The 14499-nt window shown below is 44.5% G+C and overlaps 1 protein-coding gene across 1 annotated transcript in view; it reads left to right on the plus strand.

Annotated features, from left to right (window-relative positions):
- Nucleotides 1-662: 662 nt before the first annotated feature.
- LOC127586383 (synaptosomal-associated protein 25) overlaps nt 663-14499 on the plus strand; it is a 144248-nt gene continuing 130411 nt past the window's right edge. The window contains exon 1 of the mRNA XM_052044304.1: nt 663-739. The gene's annotated coding sequence lies outside the window, so the exon portion shown is untranslated. The remainder of the gene's footprint in view (nt 740-14499) is intronic.

The raw sequence follows: 14499 nt of genomic DNA on the forward strand, positions 1-14499 counted from the left end.
GAGGGGGAACTTTTTCACACGTAGGGTGGTGGGTATAAGGAAATGAGCTGCCAGAGAAAATTATACAGGTGGGTACAATTACAATATTTAAAAGACATTTGGACAGGTGCATGGATAGAAAAGGTCGAGAGGAATATAGGCCAAACTCAGACGAATGGGACTAGCTAAGTTGGATATCTTCGTCACCACGGACACGTTGGGCCAAAGGGCCTGTTTGCGTGCTGTATGACTCTATAACTCCATGTTTCAGACGCAGAGAGAGAGAGTGGTGGGGCAGAGACAATAGAAGTGAAGGTCAATGAAAGGGGTGTTGGTGCAAGGCAGAAGGGGTGGTAATGGGACAAGTTAAAGAAGCAGAGGACGATTTAGTTTTATAAACGGGAATAACAATCATCTCCTGAAAGGGCAGCAACGATTCTCTCCCTTCAGTTGCTGCCTGACCTATGGTGTACTTCCAGTATTCCCTCCTTTTATTTCTGATTTCCCATCAGAGTAAAGGACCATTCGGCCCATCATTTCGTACCTTCAGTGCTGCTGGAATCCATCATCCGCCAAAATGAGGGGGACCGAAAATACTGGCCAGCGTTGCACGAGTGTTAGAGCTGGTGCCGCCCAGTCCTCTCGGGGGGAATAACGCAGGCAATGATAGAGAGGCAGAGCAGCGAGGAGGGAGTGGCGTGGGACATCAGTTTCCGTCAGAAGCGGCTCAGCGAGGTCGCAGAGCCGAGGAAGGTAGAAGGTTAGTAGCCCGTTTAAAATATTCCGGAACTCTTGACACTCGCACACATTCCATATGCAAATAATTCGCACATTTACTATGGTTGCATGTGTTTGACTCTATTAAAGCAAATTAATAATAAGGGATGCTAAACGTTTTGAGTGTGTTTAAATTTAAAAGAAGGGTGCTGAGAAATAGCGATGATGTGAGCAATGCATAAAGTGTGTCGGAAGTTAAAATATTAATCAGATTGTATCGAGAACCGGCTGATTCGTGTGTGTCCTGCTCCTGCGGATCCGTGCTAAGCTTGGGATGGAAGTGCAGGGGACGGCCAGTGTGTGTGGGATTGAGTTGTAAATTTGAGGAAACTTGAATTAAAAGGATACTCACGCCTCCGGACTGTGTCAGGGACTTTAACGAATAGATGGAATAAATTAACCCTCTGTGGCGCTGTGATAATGAGGAGGGATGTTTCCTTTTGGCCGAGATTAATAGGTGGGATAACGCCGAAGAAATAGTCGTTTTCACTGTTTTAGGGGCTTTGGATGCAGGCGGTACCTGCGCTCACACCCAGTGCAAGGGCAGCTGGTGTGCACACTGTCCTAATTCTAAACCAGGATGCCACAGCTTACCAAAGCGTCTGACAGAATTTTAAAAGACTTGCATTTATATGGCGCCTTGCACATCTATCGCAGGACGTCCCAAAGTCCTTTGCAGCCAATGAACTGATGCAAAATGCGTCCGGTAAGGCGGTGCAGTCTGTGGAGTAAAACGAACCGTCTCAGCCTGACTCTTTCAAGCAGTTTCAATCGTGTTAATTGAGCCAGGGTTTACTTCAAAGAAATCATTGCGAAATAGGGTGAATGGATAGAATCTACCTGCTAAATAGGTTAAACCAAGATACGACAGACACGGTGGAAAACCGAATTGGGAAATGAACTGCAAAAGGCGCTGGTAAAACAGCAGATGTCAGCGTCTGGAGAGACTGCAGAAATGGTGGCTGTAAAAGGGGTGACTCAGTGGGGGTGATGCAAATTTAAAGGGTTTTGATGAAATAAAGAAACATTGTTCGTTGCAGCATGAAGTTTGAGAGCACAGGTAACAGAGGAGGGACCAGAGGATTTTGTTTTACACATTATCATAGATATCAGGTCTTTTGTCCCAACTCGTCCATGCCGAACATGTTGCCTACCTGAGCCAGTCCCATTTGCCTGCATTTGGCCCACATCGCTCTAAACCTTTCCTATCCATGCACCTGTCTAAATGTCTTTTAAACGTTGTAATTGTACCTGCTTGTTACCACTTCCTCTGGCAGCTCGTTCCATATACTCAACAACCTCTGTGTGAAAACGTTGCCCCTCAGATCCCCTTTGGATCTTTCCCCTCTCATCTTAAACCTGTGCCTTCTAGTTTTAGACTCCTCTACCCTCTTTTAGACTCCTCTACCCTAGGGGAAAAACAGTGACAATTCACCTTGCCGATGCCCCTCATGATTTTATAAACGTCTATAATGTCAGCCTCCTTTGCTCCAGGGAATAAAGCCCCAGCCTATCCTTATAACTCAACTCCTTGTCATCCAGAATGCAATACTGGAAAAGATATCAGAAACAGATTCAGAATCATTTGCAAAAGGGCATTGGATAAGTACTTAAAGAGGAAAAAATTGCAGGGGAGAGGAAATAATTGGATAGATCTTTCAAACCTGAGGGGTAAAATAACAGGTTAACATTTAAGATGGAAGTCTTCATCAAAAGTGTCAACTGCTGATTAAAACTGGACGTACATTTTCAACAACCCGTTTCTGGGCAGCCAGGCAGAACGTTCTGCAAAATCTAATTTAAAAATGGATCAGCTTTGGACAGTACAACACGTAATCACAATCCATAGGTGAATAGTATTCTGGGAAATTAATTTTCAGGTTGGAAGGGCTTGGTTCTCCTTACTTGAGGAAAGATATACTGGCTTTGGAGGCGGTGCAGAGGAGGTTCACCAGGTTGATTCCAGAGATGGGGGGGTTAGCCTATGGGGAGAGATTGAGTTGCCTGGGATGATACTTGTTGGAATTCAGAAGAATGAGAGGGGATCTCATAGAAACGTATAAAATTATGAAAGGGATAGATAAGATAGAGGCAGGAAAGTTGTTTCCACTGATAGGTGAGACTAGAACTAGGGGACATAGCCTCACGTTTCAGGGGAATGGATTTAGGACGGAGATGAGGAGAAACTGCTTTTTCCAGAGAGTAGTGAATCTGTGGAATTCTGTGCCCAGGGAAGCAGTGGAGGCTACCTCATTAAATATATTTAAGACACGGTTAGATAGATTTTTGCATAGTAGGGGAATTAAGGGTTATGGGGAAAAGGCAGGTAGGTGGATCTGAGTCCACGGCCAGATCAGCCATGATCTTATTAAATGGCAGAGCAGGCTTGACGGGCCAGATGACCGACTCCTGCTCCTATTTCTTATGTTCTTATGTGAGGGCATGAGTGAACCAGATTTTTTTTTAATAACAATCTTATAGTTTCATGGTCATTACTGAGATGAGATGTTTTATTTTTAAATTCTAGACTATTAATTGAATTTAGATTCCACAGTTGCCATGGTGGATTTGAACTTGGGTTTTCAGATTGTTAATCCAGATCGCTTGAGTTATTCATTTTGTAATTTAACCACTGCAACATCGGCATAATGCCAGTTTTCACTCAGCATCTCCCTGCACCTAAAAAGTTAAACGCCTATACGTTATTAAATAGAAAGTGTTGACCAGTCGCAAGTGAAGTTGTCAGTTTCGTACACTAACTCTGGTAGGAAACACCTGACACATAATACAAGGAAGTGAAAAATCAAAATAACTGCAGATGGTGGAAATCTCTTCCCACCGATGCGGCCTGACCTGCAGAGTGTTTCGATCATTTTCTGCTTTTGTAACACAGTACAGTTACATACGTTTGGCATGTTGGCCTTCATCTGTCAGGCCATTGAATATAGGAGTGGGGACAAGATGTTGGTGAGTCCACACCTGGAGTATTATGTACAGTTTTGGTTACTCTGTTACAGGAAATACGTTATGAAGCTGGAAAGAGTACCAAGAAGATTTATGAGAATATTTCCAGGACTTGAGGGCCTAAGTTACAGGGAGAGGTTGGGCAAGCTAGGACTTTATTCCTTAGAGTGTAGGAGACTGAGGGGTGACCTTATAGAAGTGTATAGAATGATGAGGGGCATAGGTAGGGTGAATGTACACAGTCTTTTTCCCAGGGAAAGGGAATCAAAAACTAGAGAGTATAGATTTGTGAGAGGGGAAAGATTTAAAAGGAACCTGTGGGGTAACTTCTTCACACAGAGGGTAGTGTGAATATGGAACGAGCTGCCAGAGGAAGTGGTTAAGGCAAGTATAATGACATTTAAAAGACAGTTGGACAGGTGCATGGATAGGAGAGGTTTAGAGGGATATGGGCCAAACGCGGGCAAATGGGACTAGCTTAGATGGGTATCTTGGTCAGCATGGACGAGTTGGGCTGAAAGGCCTGTTTCCATGCTGTATGACTCTATAATACAGGGAAATAGACCTCGTATGTGCATATTTACTTAATTGAGCCAGTGTCCAAACAATTATAACACTCATCACAATTAAGAGCAGGAAGGCTGCTCCTCTGACAGTACTGCTCACCCTTAGTGCCCACCTGGAAGTTCAGCCTAAATTTTTTGTCTAAATTTTTGGAGTGGGATTTGAACTCCTGACATTTTGACTTCAACTGTGCAGTTAATGTATTGGGCAACGCTGATGATGGACATCACAGGTTTAAAACTATCACTGCTTTAAATACAGCTCACTGCCATTGCAACAGTGATTGGAATTGAATAGCTGATACAACCACTTAAGGCAGCAGAGGTTTCCTGAGAGCTGCTCTGAATCAGGCACTGTAACCTTGGCAGAAGCCCAGTGTGTTGAAATTACAGCAACAAATTGGAACGTTGATCTTATCTTCTGTTCATCACTAGACAATGATGGGGTGGGAAACTCTCCTGGTTTTTTTTATTTATGCCTCTGTAATCAAGGAGTTGAAGTGAATGAAAACATCTCTGCAGGTGATCCACTAACAGCCTTTCTGCGGTGGAATTTAAGCTCAACTATCTGAGTTTCTATTGCAGTAGCATAAACACTGCACCTTACAATGTCTTTTTCATTGTGTGAGAGAGTGACGCAGAGAACTGGTGTCTCAGTGACACCACAAGAAATAGAGTAAAACTAACATTTTGAGACCTTAAGAGACTTTTGTTTCATTGGACTATTTGCATTCAAATGTAATCCTCTGGAGTGAAGGTGTCAATGTGCCAACCTGATGCACCACTCAAGAATGCAGCACGTTAGCCATTATCTGGTTTGCGGTTCTGTTTGGCTGTCAATGCTTGCTGCTGCTTGTTCACCTCAGTCTCCCATGTGGCTCCCTCAGTAGTGCTGTCGCTTCTGATTTGTGAAATTTGACTTGTCCCATCTAAGAACAAAGTCTTGGCTGACAGATGCACTGTAGAATTGAAGGACTACTGCATTTTCAGAAATGCTGCCGTTCAGATGAGATCGTAAAATGAGGCCCTGTTGCATTATTGCGGGTGTGAGCTCGAATGCAGTGGGGAGCTCACACAATGAATCAGTCTGAATTTCTGCCTGAAATTGTTTAATATCCAAACATTGTACAAAAACCTACCCCGGTTTTCCTCTGATACCTTCCCTCTTGAAGGGACAGCAAGTTTACCTTCATCCATGGCTTTGATCATCTTGTCTCCAGTGGGTGGATTACACATTTAAAGAGCAAGGTCTCTGCCCGCTGTAAGGCCATAAGAACAATCACTGCCCGATTTAATGCTGACCTACACGTCCATCACATTTGCTACCATCTGCCTTGTTCTTCAGTCTGGATATCAGCAGTTGTGATCTGTAGTAACCTTTATTAAAGTTGCTTTCATTCTTCACTATCAATAATACCTTGCATTTATATAGCACCATTAACCTTGCAAAACACTAAGGTGTTTTTTTCTCTCTTCAACTTGCACTAATGTTATGTTTATTTTGTCATGTAAATTATGTATAATTTTTGTTAATTTAAGTGTTAACTTATGTTTGTAATGTACTGTGCTGGTGTTACAAAAAGCTAATTTTCATGGATTTTAGGGGGCATAGGTTTAGGTTGAGAGGGGAAAGATTTAAAAGGGACCTGAGGGGCAAATTTTTCACACAGAGGGTGGTGAGTATGTGGAACGAGCTGCCAGAGGAAGTGGTTGAGGCAGGTATTATAGTATCATTTAAGAAGCACTTGGATAGGTACATGGAGGGGTGGGGCTTAGAGGGATATGGGCCAAATGCAGGAAAGTGGGACTAGCTGGGTGGGCATCCTGACCGGCATGGACTGGTTGCGCTGCAGGGCCTGTATCCCTGCTGTATTGCTCTATGACTCTCTGAATTTATACCCTGGGTATGTATGCCTTCTGGTAATAAACTTGAAGTTGCGTTTTCCACATGCTATTAACAAACCAAATTTGACATTGAACTATGTAAGGAGATATTAGGACAAGAGCGTGGTGAAATAAGTGGGTTTTAAGGAGCATCTTAAAGGAGAAGAGAAGGGTAGAGAGAGGGAGCTCCGGAGCTTAGGGCCAAGGCAACTGTGGGCACGGACATGCACAGAGGCCAAAATTGAAGCAACATAGGTGCATCCGATGGTTTTAGGACTTGAGAAAGTTACACAGATAGGGAAGGGCAAGGTCATGGAAAGATTTGAAAAGTATTTATTGTCAACCAATAAATCAGAAGTAGAATGGAGCATGCAACTCATTCCAGTCTTTTGTAAGCAAAATTAATTTACTTAGAAAACAGCCTGTTTAAAGAGCAGAGAAATCAAATACTGCTCAATAAAAACATGGCAATTTTTTCAGAAAAAATGTAGTTACTTACAATAGTTTATCTACTAGGCTTGATTGACTGACTCTGGCTAACTATAGTTTATCACCATAAGTATTTTTAGACAGTCCCTTGGGATCAAGGATGACTTGTTTCTGTTCTGATTTTGTGGGTTCTGAGGTGGATAATGTAGGAACCGCAGACTTTTCCACAGATGGATAAGAGAGGCAGGTTGAAGGGTAGTTTGTGAGACCGTGGGCTCTTTCTGCTCCTTACGCAGGATTTCTGTGTGCTCCCAGTGCATGTCCTTGGGGCTCTCAATACCATCCTAAATGCTCCTTTAAGCAATCATGAGCCTGAGGTTCCCACAAGTCAGTGGGGATGTTGCACTTCTTCAAGGAAGCTTTGAGCACATCCTTGAATTTTTTTTCTGTCTGCCTGGTAATCTCCTCCCACAACAGAACTTGGAATAGGATGTCTGTCTCGGAAGTTTGTTGTCAGGCAAATGACGTGACCAGCCCATTGTAGCCTAATGAGAACAACTAGGGCATCAATACTGGAGATTTTGGTGTGGAAGAAGCTACTGATGGTTTGGCCTATCCTCCTGGTGAATTTGGTAATTGGTTTATTATTGTCACGTGTACTGAGATACAGTGAAAAATTTTGTTTTGCATGCCATCCATACAGATCATTCCAAAACATAAGTACGTCAAGACAGTACAAAGGGAAAGGCAATACCAGAATGCAGAATCTAGTGTTACAGTTACCATTACAGAGAAAATGCAGTGCAGGTAGACAAGTAAGGTACAAGGGCCATATTGAGGTAGATTGGGAGATCAATGGTTTTATTTGACAAAGGATGGACATTTTAAAATTGTGCTCAGTATGAAGTATATTCTGCCATTATTTAGTAAATGATGACAATTTATTTTGTAAGGTAGGATTGTTGTTTCCTATATTTGCACACTTTTCAACGGAAGCCGTCAGATGGTGATCATTAATGGATACGCTCACTCAGGAGCTAACGTTAGCTCCTCAAAGGTTCAGATCCACCAGCTCAGAACTGGTCCTCAAATACAAGCCTATTCTTATAAAAACAGGCACTCAGTTTTCAATTTCTGTCTCCCATTGCGATGCCATAAGTTCAGGCCATAACCCAAATGTTCACTTTATCTACTGCTTGTCCTCCAGTTCAGTCTTGAACTTGGGTTGAGTCACTGACCGAAGAGGTCATTGCCATGTAGCATCCACCATCTTCACTGCAGCAGATCAAGGATGTGACTTTGCACCAACTGGCAGGATACAAAGAAGGGCTGAACAGTCCTACAGATTCAGATCACAAGACAAATCATGCTGAGGTTTTCTCTGAAGCAGCAGTTAGGAAAATTCATCAATATTTATGAAGCAGGTAACAATGAATACAAAGGCAAGGGGAGATGAGAGGAACTGCTCTATTCTTGTAAGCAGTTTAACTAAAAGCAAAGCTAATATTGACATTGGCTTCACAAAATGTGCACATTGTTAACACAAAGGGAACGATATACAAGGACTTGACAACGCAAATTGAGAAACTGTGGTGAAACAAAGCATGCTCAAGCCCGGAAGCACAACAGGGCAAGAAAGATTTACACTCATCTTCTTCTTAGGCACGTCTTGAGGCTTGAGGATTATTTAGTTTCATTTTAGTTCTGGGGGCTATGGGGGACTAAAGAGGGATTCACAGATTCAGCTGCAAGTAAGGCAGGAGGGTATGAGTACACAAGATACTGCAGATGCTGGAAATCTGGAACAATGCACAAAGTGCTGGAGGAACTCAGCAGGTCAGGCAGCATCTATTAAGGGAAATGAACAGTCAGTGTTTAGTGTCTTGACCCGAAATGTCAACTGTCCATTTCCCTCCATAGATGCTGCCTGACCCACTGAGTTCCTCCAGCACTTTGTGTGTTATTCCAGGAGGGTGTGAATGCTTTGTTTTCCTTCTTTCCACTGTTTGCACTTGGCCTCAGTGTGTTCCTGTTGTGAAGTTGTGAAGTGCTCGGTACCTTCCCAGATACTCCTCCATTTCAAGATGTCTTGAACAGGAATTCCCACGATTTGGTGAGGATGTTACATTTTTCAAGGAGGTATGGAGGATACGTTTTCTCTGTCTTTGAACTCTCATACTGTGATGGAGCAGAGGGATTGCTTTGGGATTCAGGCATGTGAATACCATAGCCTGTCCATTAGAGTGATCAGAACCTTGTTGCTGGGGCTGTTGGCCTAGGAGAGAATGCCCACATTGGTTCACCTATCCTGCCAGTGAATATGGAAAATTTTGTGCAGATACCATTGGTAGTACTCTCCAGTGTTTCAAGGTGCCTAATCTAGGTTGACCATCTCTCTGATGCATACAGGAGAGTGTGGATCAATGCTGCTGTGGGCTTGGTGGCAGGTTTGAGGTCTTGTTCTTTGAACTCTGTTCTCCTTAGTTGGCCGATGGGTTGGCTGGTATACCAGAAGTGGTAGTGAGCCAAAGTAAAAGTTGAGTTTAGTGTCACATGCACAAGTACATGTTTGCATAGGTGCAACGAAAAACTTACCTGCAGCAGCATCACAGGCACATAGCACCAGATACAAAACATCCACAAGAGAAACAATTATACAAATTTTTACAAGAAAGAACACAATTAGAACAAAAAAACAGTCCATTGTAGTGCAAAGTGGTTATAGTGTTGCTATGCTGAGGTAGTGATTAGGGTTGTGCAGGATGGTTCAAGAACCGAATGTTTGAAAGGAAGTAGCTGTTGAAACTGATGACTATCTTCATCAGTGTCTGCTTTTACTGAAGCGTGTCTCCGAAATTTGGATAGTGATTCACATTTTCCAGAGTCTCATCGTGGATCTTGATTGTAAGGGGCAGAGTTGTGTAGCAGGGTCAGGAAGGTGGTGGACATGTTTTAGTCTGAGGCCGTCCTTTCCTACAACGATGAAGGTTGACTAGTTCCTATTCATTCTGTATATTAACTCCACTCTGAGATGAGGTGTGGTACTGCTGCAAGAGTTGCTACCACCCTTGACCCACCTGCACCATCTATGGTAGACCTGTCAGCTAGGATTATAGCTTGCACATTATTGTGCAGCAGACCTAGAGTAAATAATTTGTGTCATATGGATCCCATATAATTGTGTGCACATAATACCAGCCAACAGAGTGAGGTATTTTGGGCAAATAATTAATGAAGATAGAACTCAGCCCTCATATTTTATTAAATATTTTTTCAAAATTTCTGGCACCCTCTTTCCTCCCATATAATTGACGTGGAAGTACCCCGCCATTGGTATCTTGTGGTCATTCTTAGCAGGAAACTGAACTGCAACAGCCATGTAAATCCCCTGGCTACAAGAGCAGATCAGAGGTTAGGTGTCTTGTGACAAGTGACTCACCTTCTGAGACCCCAAAGCTTTTTCACCATCTATAAGGCGAGATGGAATAATGTCCACTTGTCCGGATGAGTGTCAGGTAAAATAACCTTTAAGAAGCTCGATACCATCCAGGACTAAGCAGCCTGCATGACTGGCACCCATCCACCACCCCGACCATTAATTTCCTCCACCAGCAGTGCACACTGGCTACAGAGCATACTATCTGCCAAGGACACTGCAGTTACTCAGCTAGGCTATTCTGACAGCACTTCCCAAACTTGTGATCCCTATTAATAATAAGGACAAGGGCAGCAGGCACATGGGAACACCACCCCCGCAGGTTCTCCTCCAAATTGTACACCATGCTGACTTGGAAATAACTTGCCATCCTTCATTGTCTACGTATCCAGCCTACATATCCAACACATCATTCTCCGCCACTTCCGCCATCTCCAACAGGACCCTACTACCAAGCATATCTTCCCCTCCCCACCCGTTCTGCCTTTCGCAGGGACCGCTCTCTCCGTGACTCCCTAGTTCACTCCTCCCCCCCCCGCACCCATCCCACTCCCCACCCTGGGAACTTTCCACTGCCCCGCCATAGGTGCAACACCTGTCCTTCATCATCTCCATCCAGGGACCCAAACAGTCCTTTCAGGTGAGACAGAGATTCACCTGCACCTCCCTTAACATCATCTACTGCATTCAGTGCTCTAAGTGTGGCCTCCTCTACATTGGCGAGACCAAACGCAGACTAGGTGACCGTTTCGCAGATCACCTGAGCTCTGTCCGTAACTGCGATCTGCGTCTCCCCGTTGCCAGTTACTTCAACTCCCCCCTCCCACACTATCACAGATAATGTCAGTTCTCAACCCTCCTCCACTGCCAGGAGAATTCCAAGCACAAACTGGAGGAACAGCACCTCATTTTCCATCTTGGAACCTTGCAGCCTAACGGCATGAACATTGAATTCTACCACTTTAAGTAATCGCCCTCTTTTCCACACCCCCCCCCCCCACACCACCCTCAGCCATGCCTCGCCTTTTCTTCCCTTTCCTAGCCTATCTTTTTTCTACTCCCTTTCTTCCTCTCCTGACCTTTGACCCATCCCCTGGTGGATCTGCTCTCCCCTCCTCCCCCGCACCTGCCCATCACTGTCTCTTTCCTGCATTTACCTGTCACCACCCTGTGCCCACCCCACCTCCCCTCTTTTGTCCACCAGTCACTGCTCTGCTTTTCCCTCCTATATATTGGGCTTCCCCTTTTCCTGTCTTCAGTCCTGAAGAAGGGTCCTGACCCAAAATGTTGACTTCCTGCTTTTCTCCACGGATGCTGCCTGGCCTGCTGAGTTCCTCCAGCACCATCGTGATTTTCATCTAGCTTCCAGCATCTGCAGTCCTTTCTTTCTCTTCAACATCTAAATCCTTGAACTCCCAACCCAACAATATTGTGGCAGTACGTCACCAGAAGGACTGCAGCAGCTTGTCACCACGTTCCCAAGGGTAATTAGGGATGTGCAGATCCTGAAAATGAATTAAATTTCTTGGCTGTATCCTTCTACGGGAGCACAAGTGAGACTATTTCCCATTCCATAAGATCACCTAGTGTATCCCTGTTAGTTATCCGTGAAATGAAGTCTGTTCACTTGAGCTTCCGCCAAGAGCTGATAATGCCGAGCAATGTGGAGTGTGGTGCACAGTCCACCTGCTGGATTCAGCCAGAAGTTCAACAGACTTGCCAATGTTTCCCAAGCGGTGAATGTTGTGGTTGCAGCTGCAAAGTGATTGGCACTGGGTGTCGGTTTGGACGACCCATTCCATTGAGTACACAGATCCTGAAGCACAGCAGGAAAAAGAATAGCCAACCTCAGCAACAAACAATCTGCTGGAAGAACTCAGCAGGTTGAGCAGCATCTGTGGAAGGAAAGGAATTGTTAACGTTTTGGGTCGAAACCCTGCATCAAAACTGAGAGTGGAGAGGTGAGGTGGCCAGTATAAAGAGAAGAAGGGGAGTGGTGAGAAAGGATTCTGAGGCAACTGGTGGACTGAGGAGGGGTGTACGCTGAATGCCACTGTCTTCCAACTCCACCTCCGCTCACTTCCCTTACCTGGCACTAACTGCCTGTCATCTTACACCCTTCCTGCTGCTTGACCCATTGAGTTCTTCCAGCAGATTGTGTGTTGCTCCATATTCCAGCATCTGCAGTCTCTTGAGCCTCCATTGTAAACCTCAGTACTCTTTGTTGTTTAGTTATGGTTGCAGTAGGAAATGAAGCATTCAGAATGCATATCCGATCCACAAACAATGGCAAGATAATCTACTGAGGTACCCCAGGCAATATGGAAAGAAAGTGGCAATGTTCCTTTGAGATTAAAGGGTCCCAGCCAGTAGTCAAAAATAAAAGCTAAGATGTGCAGGAGAAGCTTCAGAACAGGGCTGCTGAGCAGAGAGAACATAGGGTAATCTTACAGGGTCTGGAGCCAGTCTGGTTACAATGCCTAACTAAAAATACCGAAGCAAACCAAACATATGTGTAACACGCTCCAGCCTCTCTTTCTTACTCCTGAACATATTTCGCTCCAGGTGTACTTAATTCTCTCTTTATGCCAATATATCTAGCAGTTTTCATCAATAATTGAACAAACATCTTTTAACAGATTCAGTGCTGCTGATTTTTCCCTAATTGTGCACCATTCAAGTATGTACACTCCAGGTTCAACAACCAACCTGTGCTGACCTGCCTGCAAGTGGGTGTGCTAGTGTTGGCCACTGTGCCTTGGGCTAGCGAGGGTGAACACTTATCAGGATCCCTTCTGATAATAGAGGTACAAGAGACTGCAGATGCTGGTACATTTAAAAGGTCTCGACCTGAAACATCAACTGTCTGTTTTCTCCATAGATGTTCCTTGACCTGCTGAGTTCCTCCAACAGTTTGTTTTTTTGCTTCCTCCTGATAATTCTCTGGAAACTTTGGTTTTGTGTTAATCTGCTGAGTCCAAAACTAGAGGACAAAGATTTAAGGTGAGAGGGGAAAGATTTAAAATGTACCTGAGGGGCAACCTTCTCACACCGAGGAAGCTGTAAAGGTGGGTACAATTGCAATTGGAAGATATTTGGACAGCTACATGGGTAGGAAAGGTTGAGAGGGATGTGAGCCAAACACAGGAAATGAGACTAGCTTGGATAGATATAAGATAAGATATTTATTTATTAGTCACATGTATATCGAAACACACAGTGAAATACGTCTTCTTGCATTGCTAAGAACATGGTGGGGGGCAGCCTGCAAGTGTCACCACTCTTCTGGCGCCAACATAGCATGCCCACAACTCCTAACCTGTGCGTCTTTGGAATGTGGGAGGAAACTGGAGCACCCAGAGGAAACCCACGCAGACACGGGGAGAACATACAAACAGCAGCGGGAATTGAACCCAGGTCGCTGGCACTGTAATAGCATTATGCTAACCGCTATGCTACCGTGCCGCATATTAGTCAGCATGAACAAGTTGGGCCATAGGGCCTGTTTCTGCGCTGTATAATTCTATGACTCTGAGACCTGGCTGCTTGAAGCTGGCTGAAACTGTAAACAAAAAATGAATACACTATAAAAATAAAAATAAGCTATGCACTCTAGTCATGATCAGACGTAGTTACCAACAAACCTGCCTACTGCAGAAAAACAATGAGTGGAGGTCAGGAAGCGAGAGCTACCACTCAGCTCCTGGCATCTGATTTCTAAGTGGTATTGCTGACCTGAATGAAAGATTTTCTTGCCCATAACCTTGGCTATTGGGGATTGACTTGTCATGGATGCTTCCCATGGTTCCTCAAAGACTGGGTGGGGCACTGATGCATAACAGTGCCCCTGTGGTCTTCTGTTACCAGTGAGCATGCCAGAGTTTCGGGCACCCAACGGACACTAATGTTGATGTTTCGATCTGGTTGTTAGACTTCTTGTTGGTCATATTGAAACAGACAAAATCATGAAGGGCTTCACAGTGTAGATGTTGAGAGATGTTTCCCCACATGAAGGATTCTAGAACTAGGGGGCTTATTTTCAAAAATTGTGGGGTGCCCATTTAAGGAGGAATTCCTTCTCAGAGAGTTTGAATCTTTGGAATTTTCTGCACCAGAGAACAGGACAGTGCGGTGGGGAAGCTAGGAGATCCACTGCCTCACAGTTCCAATGACCCGGGATCGATCCTGAACCTCCGGTGCTGTATGCATGGAGTTTACGCATTTTTCCCTGAGGCCATGTGAATTCCCCCACCCTCCCCCCACATCCCAAAGATGTGCAGGTTAGTAGGTTAATTGGCCACTGTAAATCGGTCTATAACCGTGGAGCTGGATTCATCGAATCTATCCAGAGTTGAGGCAGACAGATTTTTGGAACGGAAGGTTATGGGGAACAGTCACGAATGTGCGGCTGAGGCCAAGTTCAGGTCAGCCAAAATCTTATTCAACAGTGCCGCAGACACGAGATGC

The sequence above is a fragment of the Pristis pectinata genome, chromosome 35, assembly GCF_009764475.1.
Source record: "Pristis pectinata isolate sPriPec2 chromosome 35, sPriPec2.1.pri, whole genome shotgun sequence".
NCBI classification, from domain to species: Eukaryota; Metazoa; Chordata; class Chondrichthyes; order Rhinopristiformes; family Pristidae; genus Pristis; species Pristis pectinata.